The sequence below is a fragment of the Tenrec ecaudatus genome, chromosome 12 (genome assembly GCF_050624435.1).
Source record: "Tenrec ecaudatus isolate mTenEca1 chromosome 12, mTenEca1.hap1, whole genome shotgun sequence".
In the NCBI taxonomy this organism is placed as follows: domain Eukaryota; kingdom Metazoa; phylum Chordata; class Mammalia; order Afrosoricida; family Tenrecidae; genus Tenrec; species Tenrec ecaudatus.
In genome coordinates this window covers 26119307-26144378 of record NC_134541.1, presented here as the reverse complement: position 1 = coordinate 26144378, position 25072 = coordinate 26119307, and the positions used below count along the sequence as shown (strand labels likewise).

The window sequence follows — 25072 nt, the reverse complement described above, 5'->3', positions numbered from 1 at the left end:
TTCTTGTTTTTACTAGAGACACGCTAATTTTACCAGGTACCCAGATCCTAGCAGTGATGCTGGTGCACACAGAAGGCTTGGTTACAATGTAGATTCAGATTTGGTACCTCTTGGGGAAAATGAAAACCAGCTTCAAGGCCCTCTCTCCTCACGCAGCCTTGTTAGCATCAGCTGGAGCCACAGCTGCATTCAGGACAGCCCCAATCCAAATTCTACAGCAGATTCTTGTTTCTGTGTCACAGTAAGGAAGCTGATGCAGTAGGGGATGGGCTGGGGTGGCTGCACTTAGGATCTGAGAGCAAGACCCTTCCAGGGCCAAACTAGAACCTTAGCCCGGGCCCTCCCCCAAGGGCCCCCCCACCCTGAGTGCTGCTAGAGAAGTGAAGAGTTGCCTCAGAGGACAAGTGCAAAAGAAGGCAGCCCAAGTGGTTGGAGCTGGAATGGGCTCGGCCTGGAACTGATTCGGGCTTGAAAAGCACTTTCAGCCCAAGGACCTGCCCCGTCCGCCACCCCTGCCTTCCCCCTTCCCATCCCCACTCTGAGCCAGGCTTCTGAGGATGGAGAGGAACAGACGGGGCTGCTGGCCCTGGGAACGTATGGCTGACTGGGAGACAAGGCTACAATTATGAGAGACTGCATGACTGTGTGTAATTAAGTGTCTGCTGAGGGAAGGCTTTGTCTGTGAAGAAAGACTCCGGAGCCAGAGGAAAGGGAAGCCCTCTTTAGGGGGGCCTGGCCTCTTCCAGGCAGGGGGTGGGGCTGGAGCTCTCAGGATGGTGTGTGCAAAGACAGTGTGGGGGGCGGGCAGCAGGTAAGCAAGTATTTGGGGACACACCAAGGAGGTGAATTTTGCGGATGCAGCAGACACAAGATGGAAAGTAGGGAAGGGGCCAGAAAGTTGCAACCAGTGTTGGATACCAGCTGAAAAGCTGAGGCTTTGGGGAGCCATGGAAGATTCCGGCGCAGGGAGTTTTACCAGTTGAGGAATTGGGCCAGTGAGTTTGAGTTCGAGTGAATAAGAATGAAGACAGGGAGGAGGCTTTGCAAGCATCCAGATGAGAGAAGAGGGCGAGGTTGGGGCGGGCCCGTGGGAATGGGAAGGGCAGTTGGAGAGTGCTGTCCTTCCAGAGGAGAGTGTCCCAGCATGCCAGCTGAAGTCGCCCAGCCCGTGAGAGGGGCTGACTGGAGCAAAGGGAAAGATTTGGGTGTCGCTGGCTTGGGGGGGGGGGGGTAGGAAGTAACAGTCTGAACACATTCTCTATACACCTGCTCTGCCTAGGCTCTGCCAGAGCTTCTACAGGCACCCTCATGAAATCCTCACATCAAGCCCCAGGCAGGTGGCCTTACCATCCCCATTTTACAGATAAGGCCAAATGTGGCGCAAGCCCAAGGCCAACTGACCCCAAACCTGCCTCTTCCCACAGTTCAGTTCTGCTGCTGGGAAAGGGAACAGTTGCTCTCAGGGCACACAGAGGCAGTCCTCAGATCGTGCCCCCCCCCCCCCCACACACACACACCTGCTTTGCCAGCTAGCACTGAGGGTGAGGGAGAGTCAGGGAGGAGCCTGCATAGCAGCGTTGTATGTCACACTGGGAAGACAGCTCCAAAAGTGTCTCCCATTTAGCAGTAATGGGGGCCATGGTAGAACCCATCGGCATTCTCAGCCAGCTTCCACCATCGAGGATGTCCTGGCCCACCTGAGGAGTCCACCGCCTAGAGGCAGGAAGGAACTTGTGTTCCAACCTGTCTAACACAAGCGAGCCTGGTGATGAGCCTGGTTCCAATTTTCCAGACTGCAGTCAGGAATTGGCACTTAGCGAGTAATTGCTGTGGAAGGTGACAGTGGCTGGTTCCGGGGTATGGAAGGAGGCTGATGGCTTGGTCAAGGGCACCCATCCCATCATTCTCCCCTCCCCTCTGTGCAGCACCACCTTGATCATGAGGCAGGGCACCCACATGTCGGACACATCCTCCTGCTCCCTTCACCGCTGCTCCTCCCTCTACTCCACTAACACCCTCAGGGCCCCGTTTGCCAGTGTGGTCTTTGGCAAATAATCTCAGTGCCCAGCTGTCTGTAGTGTACTTAGAGTGGTAACCGTAGCCATGTGTGTCACATTGGAATCTGGACAAAGGTTTTGATGAGGAACTTTTGTGCTTCCTTAGAATAGAGACCTGAGAAAATATACTTTGGACATGGGAACGAACAGTGGACTAGAGTGACCTGTGTGTCTGCTTCAGTTGTAATTCATTTGATCGCTGCTTTCCCGTTTTCTAACTGCTTTCTCGCAGATTTGCTCAGTCTTGGTATGCGCCTTCTTTTTGGTTTAGCCTGCTTTGGATGTGCAAAGCACTCTCACACAACCTCTCTCCATGGCTCTTAGACATCCCTAGGAGGTAATTGCTGTTCTTCTTGCCCTCATTTTCCAGAAGAGGAAACTGAGATTCAGCAGTAGCAAGTGATTTGGCCAAGGGCACTCTGGGATTCAGTGGCTGAGCTGTTCATCTAGTCACCAAAAACAAACGTACTGCCATCGAGGCAATTCTGACTCATAGCCACCAGATAGGACAAGGCAGAACTGCCCCTGGGTTTCTGACACTGTAACTCTTTATGGGAGTAGAAAGCCCCATGTTTCTCCCTTGGAGCAGCTGGTGATTTTGAACTGCCAACCTCGGTGGATTTCGGCCCAGTATGTAACCACTGTGCTACCAGGGCTCCAGTGCATCTATTCGGTCGGTCTCTTAAGGGCTGCCAGGCAGTGCACTAGCCTTGAAGACACAGTGGCAGTCAGAGCAGACTTCATTTCCATCCTCCCAGAACCCACAGCCTCATCTAGCCATGTCCACCCAGGACACCTGCCCTCCATCCTGGACTCTTCCTACTGCAGACATTTAGAGCTTGAGCGGGTGGCATAGATCTACCGTCTTAAGAACCAGTGATCTGTGAGCCCCCCCCCCCCAGCACATCATGGTCAAACAAGCCAAGGCCACCAGTCTGAAAACAGTTATTTCAGAAGCAACAGAAAGGTCTCCAGTCATGACTTAATTATTAACAAGAAGGCGAGGGAGGGTGTCTCGGCAGAAGGCCATATGCTCCTACTCAACCAGAGACAGTCACCCCCAGGCTGCTGTACCTTCGAACCTGGCCTGAATTTTCTGGCGCCTCCAAATGCTTGATTACAGCCCTCACAGCTGTGGACTGTGTGGCCATGTGCTGAGCTGGGGGCCTTGCTCGCCTCCTTTAATATTAAATGAGAGCCAATAAAGGCAGATCTTGGATGTCAGGGCTGAAGCGACTGTAGCTCAGATCCCTCACTTCCCACAAGTGAAAACCAACCTCCGAGGCAAAGGATGGGACTCGTCAGGGATCACATTTTGAGAGCGCCCTTCCCCTTGCCCATCCTCCCAGCCTGACTTAATTTCCCCATTCTTCCTAGTAGGAACCCTCTCCTCCCAGGTGTTCACCCTTCAACTCACTGCCATCGAGCTGATTCCAACCTATAGCAACTCTGCAGGACAGGGTAGAACTGCCCCTTTCGATTTCTAGGACTCGAACCCTTTACAGCAGTAGAAAGCCCATCTTTCTCCTTCACCCTTCAAAGCCTTCTTTCAATCCTCCCTCAGTCCCAAGGTCACACTGCTCCCTAGAATCATCCTGCCCCACCCAGACCACAAAATCCAGGCACTGGAGCCCTGCCTCCTGCCGTCTCGGGAGAAGCTGGGGGGGGGGGGGTGTGGGGGGTGTGGGGTGTGTGTGTGTGTGTGTGTAGCCCTGCCTCCTGCCGTCTCGGGAGAAGTTGGGGTGTGTGTGTGTGTGTGTGTGTGTGTTGTTTTTGCATGTAAACATTACGCATTCATTGACAAGGCAAAACATGTAGTTAAAATTGTCAGACTCTGTTAAAAAGAACCCAGTGAAAATGTAGTCCCCATCTAGCTGCCTAGTCTCTCAATGCTCCATGAACACATACGCAGCTATGCCTGAACAAGGGGTCTTGGTGGGGTCATGCTTAAAGTGCATGGCTGCTAACCAAAAGGCCAGCCATTCAAACCCACCAGCCCCTCGAGGGGCCAATGATGAGGCAGTCTGCTTCCATTCCGCAAGGATGACAGCCTTGGAATTTCAGTTTGGAGCAGTTCTCTGCCCAGTAGCTTTTGAGTTGAGTCAGCAACACTGGGTTTTTGTTTGGTTGTTTGTTTTTCATTTCAGGGTCATCTCCTGTGTCACAGAAGGGTGGTATATTGCCCACACATGGTTCTGCACCTTGCCTCTTTCACTCCGGAGGCCACTCCACCCAGGTGTTGTTGCTGCGGGCAGTGCTGCGGGGCACACTCCCTTAGTACACCTGGGACACACAGCTCTGCCTGTGAGCTTGTCTCTGTGAAGCAGGTCTAGCAAGTGGCGTGGCTGCTTCTGCCTTCACACTTCAGTCATCTCCGCTCCAGACTGAGAATGTATGTTTTGAAAAAGCTCCTTTCCCCCCAGGCCCTGGCTTCTGATACAGTTCCTTGGTTAAGATAGGACAAAACCAGGGAGGGAAGGGGCCTGGCCAGTGTCACTTAGCAGTCCCCAGCCAAGGAGTCCAGTGCAGTGAGTGAAAGGAAGCCCTGGGCTGGAGGTTGACCCAGTGGAGCCAGAGTTGGGGGAGGGGACTTTGCCCCTGCTTTCTCAGTACCCGTTTGTGACTTTGTCTCCAAGGAGAGATGCCCCCGCCCCCATGCCAAGTCCTCTTCAGTGAGCCCCTTTGCTGTGTGTTGCCCCTGCTTGGCAACACTGGGCCAGTGAACTCATTTACCCAGCAAATATTTACTGAGCTGAGTCCCTGCCCACCTCGAAGCCTCCATTTCCCTCATTTCCAAGGTGGGGGAAGTCTGGCCCAGTCCTGGTGGGCTGCTGTCCGTCTTAGCAGATGGCCTCCCACCCCTTGCAAGGGCTGGGACTTCTAGACCAGCTGTTGGCGGTTGCCATCTCTTACTATGCCAGGGAAAGGTCAGGCTTGTGCTGAAGGCTTGCTGAATTTCCTCTGCCTCAGGTTCCCAGGGCCTGCCAAGGTGAGGGAGTTAGAAAGACATGTGGGGACACCAGACAGGCTCTGTATTGCTGCTGCCTCACCCTCTGGGAAGGTTCTTTAGGACCCTCCGCCCTCCCCCCTACCCACGGTCCACTCCTGCAGCTCCTTTTTCACACCTGGTGGCAGCAGAGATACTGGGTGGGAGGGAAGGAAGGAGTAAAGTGCTTTTTGTTTGTTTTTACTTTAAAATGATATTTGAGTAACTAGCCTAGTTCCTCCCTCGATTTTTGTTTGCTGGGGAAACAAAGCTGAACAAGGTGAGAGCTGACTCCATTTCAGATCGGAAGCTAGGTGGCCAGTCCCCCTTTGCCCACAGCCAGTAACTAGCTGTCTCCCAGCATCCCAGGCTGCTTTAGTTTCATTTTGGGGTTAAAAATCAAAGTGAAAGGAAAAGGTGAAGCAGGAAGCAGCAGCTCCTTCAGGCTCCGCCTGTGTAGCTGGGGTGGGGGTGGGGGGAGAGAACCCTCAACCTGTGCCAGCCACACTAGGAGAGTGAGCCTGGGCTACCCACTCCCATCCTTGTTCTGGAGGCCCCCTCGGGGCTCAGCCGCAGGGAGGCGGTGGCCAGTGGCTGTGGCTGTCTGGGAGACGGCCAGTCCGACGGGTTCCCTGATGAAGTCACCCTCACCTGGGTGTGGTTCCAGCCTGGCCCCCAGGTGGGAAGCTGCTGCCTTTTTAACTCCAGCCCTTCCGGGGCAGGGCTGAGCTGGAGCTGGGTCTATGTTGGCTGGGAAGGAAATCCTGCCCTTCCAAATCCAGCTGTCACAGAACAATTCCATGCCCTCAGAAGGTAAGCACAAACGCCCTGAGAAGAGCCTTTAAACTTTCTGTGAGTTCCAGGATGGCAGGAAGCCGTTCTGCCCTGGTCCCTGTTCAGTCCTGAGGACAGAGGCGGGGGGGGGGGGGGGGGGGGGGGAGGGGGGGGGGGAGGGAAGCAGGAGCCTTGGCGCCTCACAGCTCTTTCTGCCGCTGAGTTGTTGGGTGGCCTCGGGCAAGACCCTTCTTGGCTTTCAACCACAGAATCTTCCCTCCGCTCTGCCCCTCAGTGCGCTCTGCTCAGCTCCTGGGAATTGGTTTGGGTCCTAAGAGGCTGGTGAGAGAATAACGTGATCCCAGGTTGGTCGGCCAGCAGATTTTAAAGATTAGCTGTTATCTGACAAGCTGGGGTCTCAAGTTCCTGTTTCTCTGTGCTTTCTCTAAGGAAACGCTCAGCCTTGCCCAAACGGATATGGTATCAGTTTTGTTGCTTCAACAAATGCGATTTTTGTGTTTCTCCCCTGCACAAATCAGAGTCCCCAGGCACAGAGCTGCAGGTTCAAGTCATCTCCCTGAGTGCATAACCTGGGCACACAGTAGGTGCCACCAAGATTAATAGTCCACACCTGGCCAGCTGGGTGCAGGAAGGTGCAGGTGATAGAGCCGGGCTGTGAGTGCTCAGCCGTGCTGTGAGGAACAGCCCACACCACAGAGGTCAGCCAGACCAACAGAGCCCTGTGGTCAAGACAACGGGATCCAGGTCATGGGGGCTGCCGCCTGGAAGCTGAGAGACCTCAGACAAACTGCCCATCTCTCAGGGCCTCAGTTTCTTTACCTGCAAAATAGAGTGCTTGGTGACAGTAATCTTGGTGTGAGAACAAGGGAGAAGGTGTGCCCAGGACTGAGCACGGGATCTGGTATGAAGGGAGCACAAGTTTGCTGCAGTCACTGCTAGGGGTGGGAGGAAGAGGATGCTGAGAGCAGACTTAGATAACGGAAGACTGCTGAGTTCTGAGACTGAAACGCCATCAGTGGGCTGAGTGGGGCTGAGGAGGGGAGTCCGTCATGATGACAGATGACAGGGTTCTTTCTGGTGTGAGGTGTGAAGGGAGTTGAGGCTTTAGAAGGAGGCGACCCACCTTCCCAGCCGGACAGGCTCTAGTGGACAGAGATTAGGGAGGGCTGTGTAGGAAGGAGACCCACTGGACCAGCCAGGCGAGGTCGGCTGGGTTTCCATGGCTGGAGTTCGCAGTCAGAGCCTTCGCTGGGGGGGGGGGGCGGGGGGGCGGGGGGGCGCGGGATGCCGTATTGGGGCCTAGACCCCAGTAAGGTGAGGATTTGGACCTAACTTGAAACCCCATCTTGCCCCTCCCACACTTCCCAGGCTTCTGACGGGTTGTTGCTCTGCCAGGGGCGTGGTGGCAGTCCCTGCCTGTAGCCAGGGTGGAGTCTGGGGAACAGGGGCTTAGTGGGCAGCGCCCAGTAAAGGCAGGGTTGCTATCCACTGCTACTGCTCCTCAGCAGTTTCTTCAAAGGGGACAGCAATGTGTGGGAGCAGTTCCCTCCTTCCTACTCCACCCTTCCACTCTCCCAGACAATCAGCCATTCTTAAACTCCCAAATGGCAATATAAGTAAGATCCTATTCGATTGTGATAAGAGCCCTGAGTACACGAGGTACAGAGAGGGGCTGTTCCAAGGCTGGCTGCGTGGAGAGCTGTGGAAAAGAGACAGGCAGGGCAGACCTGGGAAGAGCCAAGGTGCAGCCCCTCCAGTGAGAGTTGGTAGACTGAGGGGTTGAGGGGCTGAGACTGGTCTGGGGAGCCTGATTGGGTCTGAGGCAATAGCTGTACTCGTAGCCGCCAAGGGCATCCCTGTATTCAGAGGTACAGTGATGAGTGAACTGAGAGTGGTTTTGGTTTTAACTGAACGTAGAACTCTTCCCTTGTATTGACTCTTACCCTGATGCTGTCCTCGGCACTTGGTATGTATTGTGAACTTCCCTTCCCCTACAGGGCCCTCCTGTTACTCCTCTTTTTATGGAGGCAGGGCTGCCGTCCAGGGTGCTGCTTTTAGGGGTAATACAATTTAGTCAGGAGGGCAGGGGTAGAGGGGAGCAGATGCCAGAGTGCAAAAAGATTCAAAGACCTTTTCTCTGTTCACGGTTCTCTGTTCTACCGCAGGACCTCTGCTTAAGGTCAAAGAAGCGGCTGTTTCTTTTTAACGGGTTATTAGCATTCTAGACGGTAATTTATACAGAGCTTATGACATTAGGCCAGCAGGACTGACGTAGCTTCCATTTTCTACAATGTCACAAGACGTGGATAGTAAATGCGGCTTTGTTTTTGTTTTGTTGTGATTTGTATCACCACACAACCTCCGGTCTGGCTCCTTTTCCAAGGTTCTGTGACGCTAGTGCATCCCCAGCCCGCCCCAGACCCCCAGGGTCTTGAACTCCTATTGGGTTGACTCTCAAGGAATTTCACAATGTTTGGTGACTTATAGTTAGGTGAGGGAGGAGTCCTAGTGGTGTAGTGGTTTTGAGTTAGCTGTTAGCCGGAAAGTCAGCAGTTAGAAACCACCCACCGGCTCCGCAGGAGATAGAGGTGACTCTCCATTTCTGGAAAGAGTGAATCTCGGAAACTCACAGGGATGGTTCTACCCTGTCCTACACGGTCCCTGTGGGTCAGAATTGGCTCAACAGCAGTGAGGGTTTTGTGTGTGTGTGTGTGGTTATTTTGGTGAGAAAAAAAAATTGATGCATAGGGCTGGTCCCCATAAGCCCATCTTCGAGAGCTCAGAAAAGACTAGGAAGAGATGGGCTTACGTCTCCAAGCCATGAGCCGTGGCGGTAGAGGTTAACTGCAGTTCAGTGTATGCTGCAGAGCTGAGTTGATGTGGCTGTGTTGCAGGGATTGTTACAGGCTGCGCCTCTCCTGGGAAAGAGCTTCGTCGCAAGCCAGGCTCAGGTCTAGCTTCCGACACGGCTGCATGGCGTGGAGCCATGCACAGCCAGGCTGCGGAGGCAGGACATTGGGATGAGAGGGCTATGGGTCCATCATAGTGTGCAGGCATAAACCTTAACTTTCCTTCGTACTCACTGTACAGTTTGGGCCTCAGTTTCCTCCTCTGGCAACTAAAAACAAAACCAAACCTCAAACTCACTGCTCACAAGTCCATGTACAGGATAGACTTGCCCCTGTGTATTTCCGAGACTGCGACCCTTTACGGGAATAGAAAGTCTAGTCTTTTGTCCTGCACAGTGGCTTGTGGTTTTAAACGGCTGACCCTGTGGATTGAAGCCCAATGAGTAGCCACTATGCCACTAGAAGTGGGTCGATTTTTCCTGGTGGGTGAACCTCCCCAAATCAGTGAGGCAGGTAATGACTGGGCCTTGGTTTGCAGGCTGGAGGAGTCTATTCTGGCATAGTATTGTATGTAGTTAAGGCAAGAAGACCAGGCTTCTGGTTTTCATCTCACAGAAGAAACAGAGACTCGCACACTTAAACAAATTCACTGCCATCAAGTTAATTCTAACGCATAGCAACTTTATAAGACAGAGTAGAACTGCCCTGTTAACTTTCCTAAACTGTCAGTCTTTATAAGAGCAGAGTCTCATCTTTCTCCTACAGAGTAGCTGGTGGGTTTGAACTGCTGACCTTGTGGTTAGCAGCCCAACATGTAACCCACTACACCATTACCACCATTGTACCAGCAAGGCTCCTTCCTCAGTCACTTCACATTACTAGGTACAAATGTCTAGGGCTCACTGTTAGTCTGTTGAAGGTCAGTGACCTGTAAAACAGACGGTAGCTTTTCCATCTTACTGGATTTAAAACATTGTGACATTCTAGTGCCCGTCAGCCTGCGAGGGAGGGTAAGAGAGGGAGGCTTAGCTTGAGAATCGGAGTCAGTGCTTGGGTGTTCTCAGAGTAGAAGATTAAAGCATCTCTCTAGTAATCACCTTCTCTGGGCACAATAAATGGCTCAAATTTGACAGTCCTGTATTGGGGCCAGAACAGACAGCACCAATCAAGCACAGTACTCTCCCACTGAGCCCATACAGCATTTCAGGGCCCTTCTTAACACAGCCATAAACGACCAGTCAGACAGCAGTAGCATGCCCAGTGACACTAGCTAGCACTGTCCTAAACCTAGGGCAGCCCCTAACTTGATGGGTGGCAGTCCTTGGAGGGAAGAGACAGAGTTTGAGGGGCAAGTGATGTCACAGGTCTCTTTATGAGAGCAGAAAAGGATCTGGCAGGAAAGCCTGCACCTGGGGAAGTGACCCAGCATTTGCAAAAACATCAGGGCAGAGCAACTCCTCAAGTGGCAGAAGTTGCGGAGGTAAAGGCCACCGTCATCCTGCGCCTCTAGGAACGTGGCTGTGAGTCTTTGAGAGAGTTCTCTTCTGCTCCTTGTGAAGCTCGTGCATCAGTCTTGTTGCAGCGAAGTTATATTTCTGTTGCCTGTGAGACCGGATGCTTTAAAAGTTGGACTCCAAAAATTGAAATCTTGAGGATTTGTATTCAGCACATAGTGTGACTCGGTGAGCAAATCCCTCAACCTCTCTGAACCTCGGTTTTCTCAGCAGCCTGGGGGGGGTGGGATGGTGAAAACATTCTGAGCAGGATTATTGGGAGGATCAAATCAGTCAGGGGTAAGGTGGCCAGCAACCGCTGAGCAGACGATAAACATCTGGTAACTGCTAACGTTTACCCAGTTCATACTGTCTCTTAACCTGACCGTGTGGGCATGGGATTCTGAGGGCGGAAGGGGGAGATTGGCAAATTTCTCACTGATAAGTGTTCTGTCACAGAGATCTCCCCAAAAGCACACCCTGATGTGCTTGCCAGGGAGGAGAATTGAGGAGGGAGCTTTATGGATTGGGGTGGGGGGGGGAGGAAGCGTGTAGCTGAAACCTGCCCTCGGATCTCTGTGGTTAGTCTCAGAGTCTGACCCCTGATGACCCACATGTGTCAGAGTAGTGTGGGCTCCACAGGGTCTGCAGAGCGGTGGCCTCTCAGGAGATTGCCTGGGAGACATGCTGCATCCTCGAGGTCTTCATGGTGGGCGATCAGCAGGCATTGGCTGGCCCCTCTTTGGGGCTCGGGATGGAGTCTCTGGAGGGGAACAGCACGGTTCCCTATTTTCAGGGAGAAGCAGGAAAGGGAGCAGCAAAGTAGACCTAGCTTATAGAGAAGTGTGTTAGTTAGGTGAGGGGTTGGTGTGGATACATCTACACATGGAGACAGGTGGGGCAGGGGGGGGGCACAGGCTTTGTGGAGGGAGGAGTGGGGCTAGAACAGACCTGGAGAAAGGGGAGGAATCCTTCAAAAGGAAAGTATTCCAAGCAAGTGCAGTGGCCTGGGAGGCTGAGAGTTAGAGGAGTGGTAACAGGAAGAGGGATGGCCGAGAGAAGTTAGAGGTGCTTGACAAGGCAGGGAGGCTAGTGGTCACTCCATTCAAATATTAGTACCATGATGGTCCAAGTGAGGCTTGGGGTGGGTGACAGCTGTCAGTCTTCAGGGCACCCAGCCCTAGAGAAGATGTTCAGTCTCACAAGCATTGGCATCTCTACCTCTGCCCAAGAGCGGAAGCCTCCAGCTGCTGGCCTGTGGCATCCCTGGAGGACCTGTGATTTGGACAGCCAATCTGTTGGCTCTTTGTTCCACAAATGCATGAGTCCTAAAAGCTACTAACAGGACATTTCTTCACCTACCCTCATGTGGCTGAGACCCACAAAGCCCTTCCTCCCAGTGGAGTAGACCACTATTATCATTTATAAATGAGAGGCCACCACTCATCGGTCAGGTTGTCATACTGTGGTGGCTTTCACGTTGCTGTTGATGCTGGAAGCCAGCCACCAGTATCTCACATAGCAACAGAGTCACCTTTGGTGCACTGGTTTCAGTAGAGCTTCCAGACTAAGGGAAGACAAATCTGATCTACTTCTTATAAAACTGGGGCAGTGCAAACTGTATGGATAACAGTGGACCATTGTCTGACATCCTGGGCATTACTGAGTTGAAATGGACTGATAACTGGCCATTTTGAAGTTGGCGATCGTGTCTGCTCTGCCCAGAGGGACAAGGTGAAGAGGAAGGGCATCCCTCATCCCTTGTCACAAAGAGCATTTTAAAGTCCATCCTAAAGGACAGTGCTGTCATTGAAGGGTAATATTCCAACACTATGGGGAAGGCCAGTTAATGCAATGAACTATTACTTACATTTATATACCATCCATTAATGCAGAGAGGAAGAAAATGAACATTTTAACCAACTTCTGCAGTATGAAATTGATTAAACAGAACCAAAGTCTTAATAATTACTGGTAACTGAAATGCAAAAGTTGAGGAAATTATTGATAACTGAAATGCAAAAGAGGAAAGATTGGCAAATGGAAAATTAGAACTTGATGCTAGAAACAACACAGAAGATTGCATGATAGAATTTGGCGAGACCAATGACATATTCACTGGAAATACCTTTTTATTTTTTCCAACAACATGAACAGCTACTACACATGAACTTCACCGGATGGACTGCACAGGAATCAAATAGACTATCTGTGGGAAGAGACAATGGAAAAGTGCAATTTCAAAAGAACAAAGCCAAAGGTCCCCTGTGGAACAGACCATCAATTGCTCATATGCAAGTTGAAGCTGAGGCTGAAGGAAATTAAAATAAGTCCATGAAGGCTAATGTGTGATCTTTTGTATATCCCAGGGCAGAGGTGAGAAGACAGAGGGGAAGGGAAACTAGATTGATGAAAACAGAACAAACAGAGTGGAAAGCAAGAGGATGCTGACAATACTGTAAAAACTGAGACCAGTGGCATGGAACAAAGGGAATCCAGTCTGCGGCATAAGCTGGCCAGGGAATTAGACCAAGAACATGCTGCCTTGGCAGTGTGGTGTTGGTGAAGATGGTGGAATGTATTACAGGCTGCCAGAAGAAGGATCAAGCCTGTCTTAGAAGAAGAACAGCCAGGGTGCTGTACTTGTCTCACGTACTTTGGACATGTCATCAGGAGGCACAGATGAAGGACATCAGACTTGGTAAAGTAAGGGTCAGCAGAGAAGGCCCTCAGTGAGATGAATTAACGGAGTGGCTGCAACAGTGGCCTCCAACCTAGCGAAGATCGTGAGGATTGCACAGGACCGGGTAGTTCGGTTCCGGTGCACATAGCGTTGCTCTGAGTTGGAACCGACTGCAGAGCGCCTACCAACGGCAACAATAGATGGGGGATTGAGGCCAAGGGAACCTAAGTCACACAGCAAATACATGCTAGACTCGAGACTCCTAACCTGCCAGCAGTTTCTATAACATAATGTGTTTGGAGGGGTGGCAAGTGTTGGCTGGTCTTCTGTGCTGGGGATTTATTTTTCATCTCAGGTAGAAATCTGCTTGATTCCCTGATGAAACCCCGACTTTGCCATCTGAGACCCTGGCATTAGTTCTCGGTGTCACTTCCCTGCTTGACATTCCCCTTCTGTCATGTTCTCTGTGGAAAACAATTCTCTGAAGACAAAAAAAAAAAAGTTTTGTGCTACAGATGTCACTTAGAAAGAAGCTGTAGCAGTGTCATGGCCAGAGCTGGGTCTGATGTAGGAGGGCAAAGAATGAGCACCTTAGACGTAAAGAGAATCTGAGTGGTGGCACCTGTGGAGGCTCAGCGTCCTCCTCTTGCCCAGCTGGCCACCTCCCAGGTCCCTCTGCTGCCCAGAAAGCTCCTCCGCTTAATGAGGCAGTTACTTCCCCTTCATAACCTCCACCTGCCTGTAGCCGGTCAGTGGTAGTGCGGCCCTCTGGGGCCACATGTCCATGTATGTGATGGTTTAGAAAACAATGAATAATGTCTTCAAGCACCACAAAGGTTGTGTAACTCAGGCTAGATATCCCAGTCTCTCCTAGTGCCCCATCATCGTGTTTGACTCGGCCTGACTCACGGAGCACATGTGTCACATACCTCATGTGATGAGTCTGGTAATCATCAATCAGCCATGGCATTCTTGTTGAGTCAGACACCGTCTATCCCTGTGGCTGTGACCAGGCATTTTTTAGAGACAAAGACATTTGTTGTGTCCCTTGTGCCCACCCAGGGCCTAGCTCCCCACCCCACACCCCGAACCACAACTCCGTAAATAAGTGAGAGTGGGATGGGTTTGAGACTGCTGTCTGTGTGCACTGAAGTCTCCTCCGCCAGCTCGTTTGAAACCGGAATGAGCATTGCCTGTAGTGCCCAGGACCTCACCCAGATTTCAGTGAGGTGTGCCCCTCCCTAGTCCTTTCCTTGGTTAATGAGGCCTGGTACTATTTGTGCTCACCTGGAGTCACTGTGAAGATCTCTGATACAGTGGGCTTGTGGTACTGTTCACCACAGGTCAGCTGTTCAAGCCCACCAGCCTCTCCAGGGGAGAACAATTGAAGCTGTCTGGTCTTGCATAGATCTACAACATCAAAAACCTAAAGAGCAACTCTGCTCTGTCCCACAGAGTCTGTTACTGTGAGTTCGAATCAACTGTATGTGCTGGGTTCGGGAGTTGCTGAGGCATTTTGTCCGTATGTGATAGAGTTTGCTCGTCTGGAATCATAAACTCAGGAAGATGAGCTCTGAAGCCAGCCAGAGCCTGGGCCACCCTGAACTGAACTCACCGTTTCCCCCCTTCAGACCTGGCCTGTTTCCTTCATTCCATCTCTGGGCTGCCCAGGGTTTTTGGCTCCTGATTCTGACACCCGATATACCACTTGTCACTCTGGGCACAGTGAATGAGCCTGTTACTCGTCTTTCTATTCTAGGATCTGCTTGGTCATTCTGTTTGATCAAAGAGGCCAGTAACTGGGGTGCACAGGGCCAGGCAGCATCTGGCTGTGCACACTGCACACTGGGGCCGGTGAACAGCTTTAAGGAGCCAGGCTTCTGTGACTCACCAGCAGAGTTTCACGTCAGCCCGCTTGAATGAGACCAGCTTTTGGAGGCTCTTTCTAACAAGTGCTTCCCAGACTGGGCTCCTGGGACAACCCCCATGGGGGTGGGTTGCTCATGGTGCCTCCTGTCAAGCTAATTTGGACCCCTGGCAGCCCGACGTGTGCAGAGTAGATCTGCTTACATAGTTGCCAAGGCTGAGACTTTTGGGAATCAGATTGCCAGGCCTTACTTCCAAGGTGCCACTGGCTGGGTTCAAACAGCCAACCTTTCGGTTCTTAGTTCAGCTCGTCACCATGTGTGTCCCTCAAGGGCTCCTTCCTGAGACATTAGGCTTTGGGAAGGCAGCAAAGCAGCCCATGTGCTAGAGCTTGTATCTGAAAGACAGTGCACTTTGTTTATTTAGTAGTGTATATTGTGTTTTCAGTGAAAGCTGACACCACACATGAGGCTCCCATGTGACAGTTTTTGCACAGGTTGCTCGGTGATATTAGTTAGGCTTTTCACAGTGCCCCCCACCTTCTCCTCTAAGGTTTTCTGGTTGTTTCATTCCCAATACTCTAGTTTCCCTGCCCCAGTGTCTTCTCATCTCTACCCAGTATTTCAAAAGGTCCAGTCTTGCCTCTCCCCAGCCTGTCCCGTTTTTGCATTGGGTGAAGCTATAACGACTCTGTGGCTGGGGCAGTCTCCTCAGCGACTCCCACTAGTGGTTCTAGTTCAGGTGTGCAGTGAGGAAATTTTGGCTTAATGACTGCAGCTTGGGAGCTGGCTTCTAAAGCTCAGGCTCCGGGGAGTGACAGTAATAAGATGCCCTGGGGTGGCGGGGCGAGGCCTCTGAGCAGAGCTGTTGGCAGAGCTTGCTTGTCTCAGAGGACAATAAGGCGACATTTGTGGCAGATTCCAGCACAGAATGGGCAGGCAGTGGTGAATGTTGCCTGATGGGTTGCTTACTGGGTGTGGTGGTGGGGGCTGATTTCTGGAAACAGCAGTTATTCAGGGCCCAGTCCTAGGTGGGTGGTGGCTTCCTGAGGACTCTGGGGGCAGCCTTCTCCACCCTGCCTGGTGTGGAAAGGAACAGGTGAGGGGCCTGGCTCTGCCACATCTCCACCTGATCCTCAGGAAAAGCAGGTCCCTTTGCTTCGCTGGTCTTTGGTTTCCTCACTTGTAGTTTGAGGAGCCTGCATTTGTCTAGTGGGTCTCAAAATAGCCTGTGGGAATTCTCTAGTGAAACGAACCGAGCTGCTCTGCTCTGCCCACCCCCCTCGCTAGAGTGAGACAGGAGTCTCCCTGGAACCTAGTTTGAGGATCACTACAATTCAGAGACTCCTCCACCTCCCCTTTCCAGTCTCCGCAGCTAGCTCTGTGGCCTGGGACAAGTGGCCTCGCCTCTCTGGGCCGTACTTTGCAGGCTGGAGCGCAGTTTGGCCAAGTTGGATTAGCCCTGGGTGACTGAGGAAGGAAGTACATGGCAGGGTTCTGGGTTCCGGGTGAGGTGCCTTGCCATATGTCCAGAAGAGGGGACTTGAAGGATTGTGGGCACCAGTCATGGCAGGACAGAGCACCCTTCTCTGCCAGGTGCTGGAGTTCTGGTCCAGGAGACACTGGGGAAATTGTCAACCTTGCTTTGACATTGGGACCCTGACTGGTGGGGAATTGGTCTGGCAGGCCACACTGAGCCCTCAGCCTTGGGGTTCAGAGGCAAATGCTAAGCACTCTGGGGTCTGGAAACCTGAGCTCAGATCATAAGCGTTTCCATTCACTGCCAGCAGTGTTCCCTTGAGCCGTTCGTTTCTCCAGGCCGCAGTTGGGCAATGGGCCTGGAGAGGAGTTGGTGCGCTGGGCCATTGCAATCATGGGGGCAGGGTGCCACGCAGTCCCCTAATCAGCCCTGCGCTGAGTACTAGCTGCAGGTAATTGCTTAGTCCCCTCCCCAGCCCCTCAGGACCAAACACAGCGCACCCTTAACCAGGACTTGGGTATGAGGGAGAGGTTTTCCTAAGGAGCAGCTGCCTCTGGGAGGGAGTAGAGGGTGTTGCCCTAGCAACCGAACTGGTCCCTCTCAGGCAGCTGCTCCAGGCCCAATGGAGCCTGTGGTGGTTGGCATCTGTGCTCTGGATGGGGCTCTCCCACCACCTGTGCCTTGGTGCCGAGTGCCTGCAACCAGGCCTGGCCCTCCAAAGTGCCTCCTGGCAGCCTCCATCTCACAGCTCCCCTGGGCCTTTCCAGAGGGGAGCACACACCGGCCGGCTTCCAGGGATGCAGTGAGGGGGTCGCAGCTCCAGAAGGAGCAACCAGGTCTGAGGGCATCCGCTCCAGTGTTTACAGACTAGGGACACAGCCGTGTACCAAATGTTTCGTAAAACTTTGAATTAACATTATTTTTCAAAATCCAGATTTCTGGCTTCTCTCACACATTAGACAGTTCTGGGATTGTTGGATCCAGGTCTCCATGTGACAGCTGTGTGACAGACTAGAAGCCTGGTCCCCACAGACATTTGAATTCTAGGCTGACAGACTTAGTTTGTCACCAGGAAAACTAAGGCCCCAAAGGGCTCCAGCCCCACACAGGGTGAATGGACTGCCCCAGAACCAGAGCACCACTCTGAAGGTAAAGGGCCTGACCTCCCATCAGTGTGCCCTCTCTGAGAACGTCCCCCTCCCAGAGCTATGTCTGGGTGTAAGACAGGCCTTGGCCAGGCCTCCCTCTGGAATGGGGCTTTTAAATCTGCAGTGTTGCTGGAGGCTTTGTTTGCTTGCTTTCTCTGCCACCTTTCAGAAACGTGGGGTTTTGGGTGGTTTCTTTGTAAGATGTTTTCCCCCGGACATTTCTCGATGCCCACTGCTTTGGATGTGTGCCACTCTTCTTCCCTCGGCCGCCCACCCAGCTTCGCCAGAGTTGCCCGACCGTTTCCCACTCTACCATGCGATGTGTGTGTGAGTGTACTTCGAGATTGGACATCAGTCGTTCTGCTTCCCCAAGCCTCAGTTTATCTGTTAGCTACTTGTATGTCACTGCCATTGAGTCAATGCTGACTCACAGCGACCCCCTGTGGGTTTCCAAGGCTGTCACATTAGAAAAGGGAGGAAGCAGTCCAGTTTGCATTAAAAATAAAATCCTTTGGCTGGTGTTTTGTTTGGAGTGAGATGGTGGGTGGGCTGGGCCAAGGGATTGGGCGCAAGACAGTGGAAACCTGGTCCAGGAGGTTATGGAGGGAGGAAAGGGAGTCTGTACGAGGCGTGGGAATCCCAGGCTTCAGGAGTATGTATGTCACCGAGTGCCGGGGGTCCCCTCGCTGGCGGAACAATGCCTCGAGGCAGGGAAGGCTAGAATTAATTCCAGACACGCTCAGCTTGCGTAGCCTTGCCCTCCCAGACAGAGATGCCTAGTGCCTAGCCCAGGGTTGTTGGTAAGGGGGCGGCGCGCTCTCCCAGCGGCTGTCGGCCTGTGCACTGTGGAATCCTGATGCCAGAGTGGTTTGGAGGAACTTTGTGAGGAGTGTGACTCCGCTCCTGTTGTCCCATTGTCCAAGCAGCCCTCTGGCTTCCTTGCCTCAGGCCATATCTTGTGTCCGCCGGGAAACCACCGCATCTGTCTTGCTTTGCTACTGGCTGCCCTGCTCCTTGCTCACGAACACCTTTGACTTGAATGCCCTGCAGATCCCTTGCCACCCAGTGACTCCGGTCCATCCTGCAGACCCACTCTACCTCTGCATCTTCCAGAAAGGTCCCAGTCTGTCACTCAAGTAGTGACCACTCTCTCCTTCATCCAGAAACCATGCTTATGACGCCCTGGCTGACTGTCATCTCCTTGGCTTTTACCCAGAGCTCACTGGGCGTCACACTGCATCTGTGGATGAAGCAGTTGATTTGCTCAGTGCTGCTGCCTCCCTGGATTGAGTGCAGAGAGGGCTGCACAGGGTCGTGGTCAACCTTCAGGCTGGGTGGAGAGGCTAGGGGGTTCAGGCCCAGCCCCAGCCATTCCTCCTCTTGGAGCCTCATCTGTAAATTGGGGCAAGAGCACTGCCAACCTCACTGGAGCTGGATCAGAGGAGGTCGTGTGTGCATGAGTGCTGGACTCCGGCCTGGCCCTCCGGTGTTCAGTGAGGCCAGCTGCTCCTTCATTGTGCTTACTCACATCCTGGAATGTGTGAGGGCCTGGGGACAGGACAGGCCCCTGCCTCAGTTCTGGGACTCTGCTGGAACCTCTTGACTTCTGTGGACTCTGGGACCTGAGGGCTTCCTGAGTGCCCCACTGCAGGGCTTACTCCAGCTTCTCTGGGTGGGTTGTGGCACCATTGGACAGAGGGATGTGTGGCCTGGGGGCAGGGCCGAGGACAGTGATTTAAGGGAAGAGACCTTTGGGAAGTACCTGGTTGTAGGGACTAATGGTGGATCCCCAGGGGGACTTGGTGGGGTGGGGGTGGGGAGCTATTGAGAGCTTTTGGGCTCTTAGAGTAGAGGGGGGTATGCTACCGGCTGTCAACAAGATGGTGACTGAGAGTAGTCTCCCCCTACCCCTGACCTTGCTGCTGGGGGTTCGCTTCCAGCTTCCCCTCTTTGGGAGAGGAAATGGAGAGAGATGGGAAGACTGGGTGGGGCCTTTGGGTTTTGTTTTTACCTGGTTCAACTGTGTGGTTTGACAAGTTATTTATTGGATGGGAGAGGGACTGGCATATATCCCTTCCATTGATGAGGCCTGCAGAGCCACCCCCGAGGGTTAGGGGGTCATGGTTCTGTTCAAGGTTAGCCCTGCCCTCTTTTTATTTTATTTTCTATTTGTTTGTTTTAGCCTTGCCCTCTGTGGGCCATTGAGCTGAACCCTGCCGCTGCCTTGGCCCCCATACTCTCTGCCCCCTTTGTAGAGGCCCAGCCTCTTCTTCAGCCTCCCCTCCAAACATGGGCCCCCAGCAGCCTGCAGGGTGGAGCCATCCAGGCCTCAGACCAAGTCCAGCCTGACCTCCAAGGCACCTGCCAGGTGGCTAGTTTCCTGGAGCTGCTGGGTCTGTCCACTCTCAGGAGCTAGAGTCACAGCCACTTTGCTGAGCATCTCACTCTCTTTGGCCATCCCTTTGACACTGAAACAAAAATGAGGAAGCAGATTCACTCTGATCCTGGGGCAAAGTCTGGTGGGTGAAACTTTGTTTGGGGTGACAGTGGAAATTACAGTGAGGCAGGGGAGGTCCTAGCACAGGTGAAATGAGGACTGTTGAGCTATGGGGCCAAGAGGCTGGCTGAGTGTCCAGGGCTGCACCGGGCTGCATGGAGGAGGCCTGGACCCCTGGCTCCTGTAGGGCCCAGAGGTGGAACAGGGATGCATATGGCCCAGGAAGGCAGGCAGGTCAGGAGCGCTGGTGGCTGTGGCCCAGCAGACGCCTCTCTGCCTCACTCACTCCCCCTCACTCTCATACTCCCCTATCCTCAAATTCTGTATAAGAATCAGCTGGCGGGGCTGTCAGACTGGAGAGATGCCCATCACCAAGTGGGCATGTTTCCCAGAGGGGAGGAGCAGACGCTTGTGTTTGCTCTTGTACATTGCTGGATGCAGACCTCGCCCCAGGACAGTTATTCTGGAGGGTGCAGGGCTGCTCGGGCCTAACAGCTTGGATCTCTGGGGTGCTTGCTTCCCTCAAAAGTTTAGTCTGCAAGCGATGCCTGCGTGTCCTCTGGGCTGGGCATTTCCGAGAATGCTCTCATCCTGGCACATGGCCATAGCCTGATGCTCCAGCTGATCCTCAAAGGGAGGAGGAAAGGGGCAGACCCTGCCGGGCCAGAAGGAACAGCGGTGGGTGGGATGAGTAGCTCAGAGGCCCCAGGAAGCATGTGCATGCGCAGACTCGGGTGTTTGAGAGTGTGGTGTTGGGGTGGGGTGCATATGGCGCAATGAAGCTGGGGGAGGAGGGAGAGCACGCTGTGAGGGCAAGAGATGACGCTGATGAGCTGGGTGAGCGGGAGCAGCGTGCAGGGCTCAGAGTGTGGGAGGTGGGCTAGAACTTTGGATACTGAGGTGGTGAGAGGTGTCACCTTGACCAGATCGTCTTGAATTTTGACAGCTAAGATGTTGGGGTGAACAATCGTGAGGTTCCTTCCTTTGTTCAGCCTGCCTGGGGCACTACCCTGAGCCTGGACTGTGACCCTCTGTGCCAAGACAGACAGTTTCCCCAGCCCGCCCCACATGCCCAGCCATCCACAGGGAAGCTGGTGTGATGGTGTGTGGAGAGGCTTACCATGGTGCTCTGGGTGTGAAAGTGAGGAGTTGATCAGAGCCTTGCAGACAACAGCCGCATTGTGCAGGGGCGGGCCCAGAGTGTCAGGGATACAGTAGGGTGAGGTGAGAAGTCGAGGTGTTGGCCTGCGTGTGTGGGCGGTCCCATAGTGAGCGCTGTCCTATACACCATGCCCTGAAGGCAGAGGCAGGGGATCTCGCTCATTGCCTGCTGTTCAGGGAACCCTAAGGCCCCAGGATGTTGTCTGCTAGTCAAACATTTACCTGGCGGTGGCCTAGACCCCAGAGACATAGAGAATCTAAGATGAGTTCACATTTCCTCTTATCACGGCTGGCCTGGCCTCTCCCAGGTTCACCTTCCTGCTAATGACTGGCTCCCTCTGCCAGGGCTTGCACCTCAGCCACTGTCTGGAGCAAGAAACTAGAGGCTCAGTACTCTGGCCCTGGCTCGGTTCCACCCCACAGGTGGGGACATGGTGGGGGTTCAAGGACCTGGCCTAGGTCATCCACAACTTCATCCAGGATGAGATTAATTCATGTCCTTCACCCCCACTCCCCCAAAAAACTGCAGCCCCTGAGTTTTCTTCCTTTACAAATTATGCATTTTTAATAAAAAAGTGTCGCTGTTACTGTACAGGACAGAAATCCCACTTCCTTACAGATGTTTAGACCAAATATTTCCAGAGAGGCCTCAGGGAGTCTGACTGCGCACACAGATAGCCACTAGCTTCCGAGAGCTGCCTTGGGGAGCTGCCCTGAGCTGGCCACAGGCAGCCGAATAACAGCGCTTGGCCCAGCTGGGAACCCCACCAGCTCCAGGCCTGGCTTTAGGACTTTTAGCTTCTGGGATGCAGCCTGTGTAACCCCTTCCTCCGTACAAGGAAGAAACCACAGACAGCTGGTAAGCCTTCTAGGTGAGGTTTGTCAGGTTGCACCCCGTCCCCGTACTTCTGGACACCCTCTCCACCCCCACCTCCAAGAATTGACACGAATGGAGAGAAGGGATTCAGGCCTGGGACACACCCCCACCCCACCCGCAAGTCATGGCGATGGGAGATACCACAGGGGAGGGGGGACCTGGAAGAGGGGAGACAGGTGGTGAGAGAGTGTGCAACAGTACATGCATGCTCTGTTAGTATGAAGGGCTGTGTGCTTGCTGACCAGACAAGGGGAATGACCTGAGGAGAAGCCAGGCTTGGAAACAAGTCTGCCTTCCATTTATGCCCCTCCTCCTCCGACAGCTTGCCCCAGGATGCTGTGCAGCCCAGTGATCAGCAAAACCCCCTCTCTTGGAGCCTCCTCCCCAGCAGGGTCAGAGACTGTAGAGTAGACGTAGCTACACATCTCTGGGGAATCTGAGCAAGGTAGTTAACCGCCCTGGACCCTGTGTGCCACATCTGTAAACTGGGAAAAAATGTATCCTCATCTCACAGGGTTATTGTAGCTTAAATGACAAAAACACAAAGGCCACACAAAACCCATCTTGTGACTGAAGAGCTGCTGTCCCTGAGCAGGGCTGTCCATCTTCACCCAGTGGGTGTGACAGGGTAGTTCTGTGGACTGACTGCACACCCCATGCTTGTTCACCTCACCGAGAGAAATGGCTGCCTGCCGCTCAAACACACCCTTCTTGGTTTGGAGAGTCTGAGATCATGTCTTTTTGAGTAGGCTCCCTGAAGCCTGAGCAGGGCTGGGAGGCATGGAACAGCATGAGTGGGAAGTGGGTGCTCAGTCAAGAGCCCCCAGAGTACTTCTTACACCCAGAGCAGTCCGGAAGCAGACAGGACTCCCATCCCCCAGGCCTTTTTCCCTGTGGCCTCTACCTTTGTCCTCCTGATGGGGTTTGAACCAGCTCTCTCACCAAAGCTCCTGTTGCTAGGGCGGTCTCTCTTTTCCTGGAATCAGGGATCAGCGTTGTAGCCGACTGTGAGATGGGCAGGGCAGACAGGTGGATTTTTTTTGGTCTACATTTTTCATTTTTGGATATAGATTGATAAGGAAGTCTAAGAAATAAGCCACAATCATAGCGTTTTGCAAATCTATCACAAGCAGGTTATCGACATAGATACATTCTTTTTTATCTTACTCCGATTGACTGGTTTACTAGTTCTTGAGTTTTGTCGACATCCTGTGGAACTTCAGCACATTTGGGAAGCTCATCTAGCCAGCAGTCAAGAGAGAAAGTTCATTGTCACAAAGACCCCTCTTGTTGCCCCCTTAAAAGCACACCATTTTCTTCTGCTCTCTCCACCATTCCATCTCTTCTCCAGCTCTGTAATTGGTCATTTTTAAGATTTATATAAATGTAATCTTACAGTCTCTAACTTTGGGGATTGCTGTTTTTCATTCAGCATGATTCCCTTGAGACTCTTTGGTGTTGGATTTGTCAAATAGTTCATGCCTCTTACTGCCGAGTTAATGGTCAACTCCCTGGAGGACGGTGGTCTCCAGGCTTCAGCTATGACACAGCATTGTGACTATCCGTGCATATTTTCACTTAATCGGTTTTTAAATTGACATTTTGATTTTGAAAATGGACACACTGGATCATTCTGTCATGTGTACATGTACATTTCAGCGATACTAAGGCCTCTCTTCAAGTTGTGTGATCATTGTCATACTCCTTCTCTAAACTGTCTCCCTTCCATTGAACATGAACTCTGTCCCCTACCTTTCCAATCTAATCTTTCAAGGTGCTGTGGTCAGTTTTCTTTTTTAAAAATTTTATTTTTTTAAATCATTTTATTGGGGTGGTTTTCTTAAAGAAGACTTCAGGGGTCATGTTTGGTTCAAGATTTAAAGATGATCTCAGGGCAATAGCTTCAGGGATTTATCCAGCCTCCATGGCTCCAAAAAGTCTGGAGTCTTTGAGAATTTGTAATTGTGATCTGTATTTCCCTTCCTTTTGATCAGGGTTCCTCTATAGTCTTTCGGATCAAAATGTTCAGGAGCTGGACACCACCCAATTCTGGTCTCCTGACAAAGGAAGTAGTTGTTTGTGGAGGTGAAACCTGAAATCACTGCACTACAAACTGGGAGATCAAACGGAAGCACAAAACACATTAGTGGGCCTTAACCCTGGGATGCCTCAAGCCAACGTGTCTGCATTTTTGTGATACGTTATCATTTCTCTGGGATAAATTCCCACGACTGAAATCACTGGGTTATACCCACGACTGAAATCACTGGGTTATATGAGGGGGCATCTGAAAGTTTGAGGGGGAGATTCCACTATCTTTTCAATGAATTTTTTGAAGTCTTCTCAGATAGTAATTGCATATTTAATTTTACTATTTCAAGAGTAAGTACATGAATGATGTACATGAGCAGTACATGAGTGATGTAGCTCACTGTGGCAAATGGGGTGGGTTTTGCTGTCCCATGAGCACAGCTCTTGTACTGGGCTTCATTTTGTGAGCTTCCATTGAGCTATCTTTACCACCCTACCCTCTCTGACTGGAAGCTCTTTGAAGGCAGGACCTGAACTTACGTATCTATAGACTAGATGAGAAGCTTGATTCAAGTCCTCACTGAGGAAAGGGCAACTTGAGTTAAGGTACAAGAAAAGACATTAAGCCTGATCCAGCCTCTCATAATAATCCACTTCTTAAAAAAAAAAAATAATAATAATCCACTTCTTTTGATTGAAAATCACTGTTTCAAACAAAAAGTTCTCTGCATCTGAGAAGCAAGCAGTGGGCCTTCAGTGCCTGTGCCCCTACTGTGGGTCCGTTCCAGGCCAGGCTGGGAATGGGATTCAGAGAGGACCCCAGTGCCCACTTGTGGCAGGTTGTGATTCCTGAAGCTTGCTGGAGGAGGAGTTGGCCCTGTCCTGGCGGCTCTTAAGGAAGGCGGGCAAGCATGCCAGAGAAGGGGTCGTTAACTGGGCCCTGAAGGACATGTTGGCCTTTGAGCTGACAGACGGGGGCATCCAAGCAGAGAGAACAGGGAGGCCGGGAACGAAGCAGCAGTGAGTCTCTCAGCTTGAAGCAAGCAAGGGTAGTCGTCATCCCTTACTGTGCTTGTAACCTCTGCTCTGTGTCACCACGACCTCAGAGAATGCTGCTTGGAGCCCTTAGGTTAGGTCCTGTCCCGACTGG

General features: G+C 52.3%; 1 protein-coding gene across 2 annotated transcripts in view; it reads left to right on the top strand.

Moving 5' to 3' along the window:
* DLGAP4 (DLG associated protein 4) overlaps positions 1-25072 on the top strand; it is a 57988-nt gene that overhangs the window by 6274 nt on the left and 26642 nt on the right. The gene's annotated exons all lie outside the window — the stretch shown is intronic.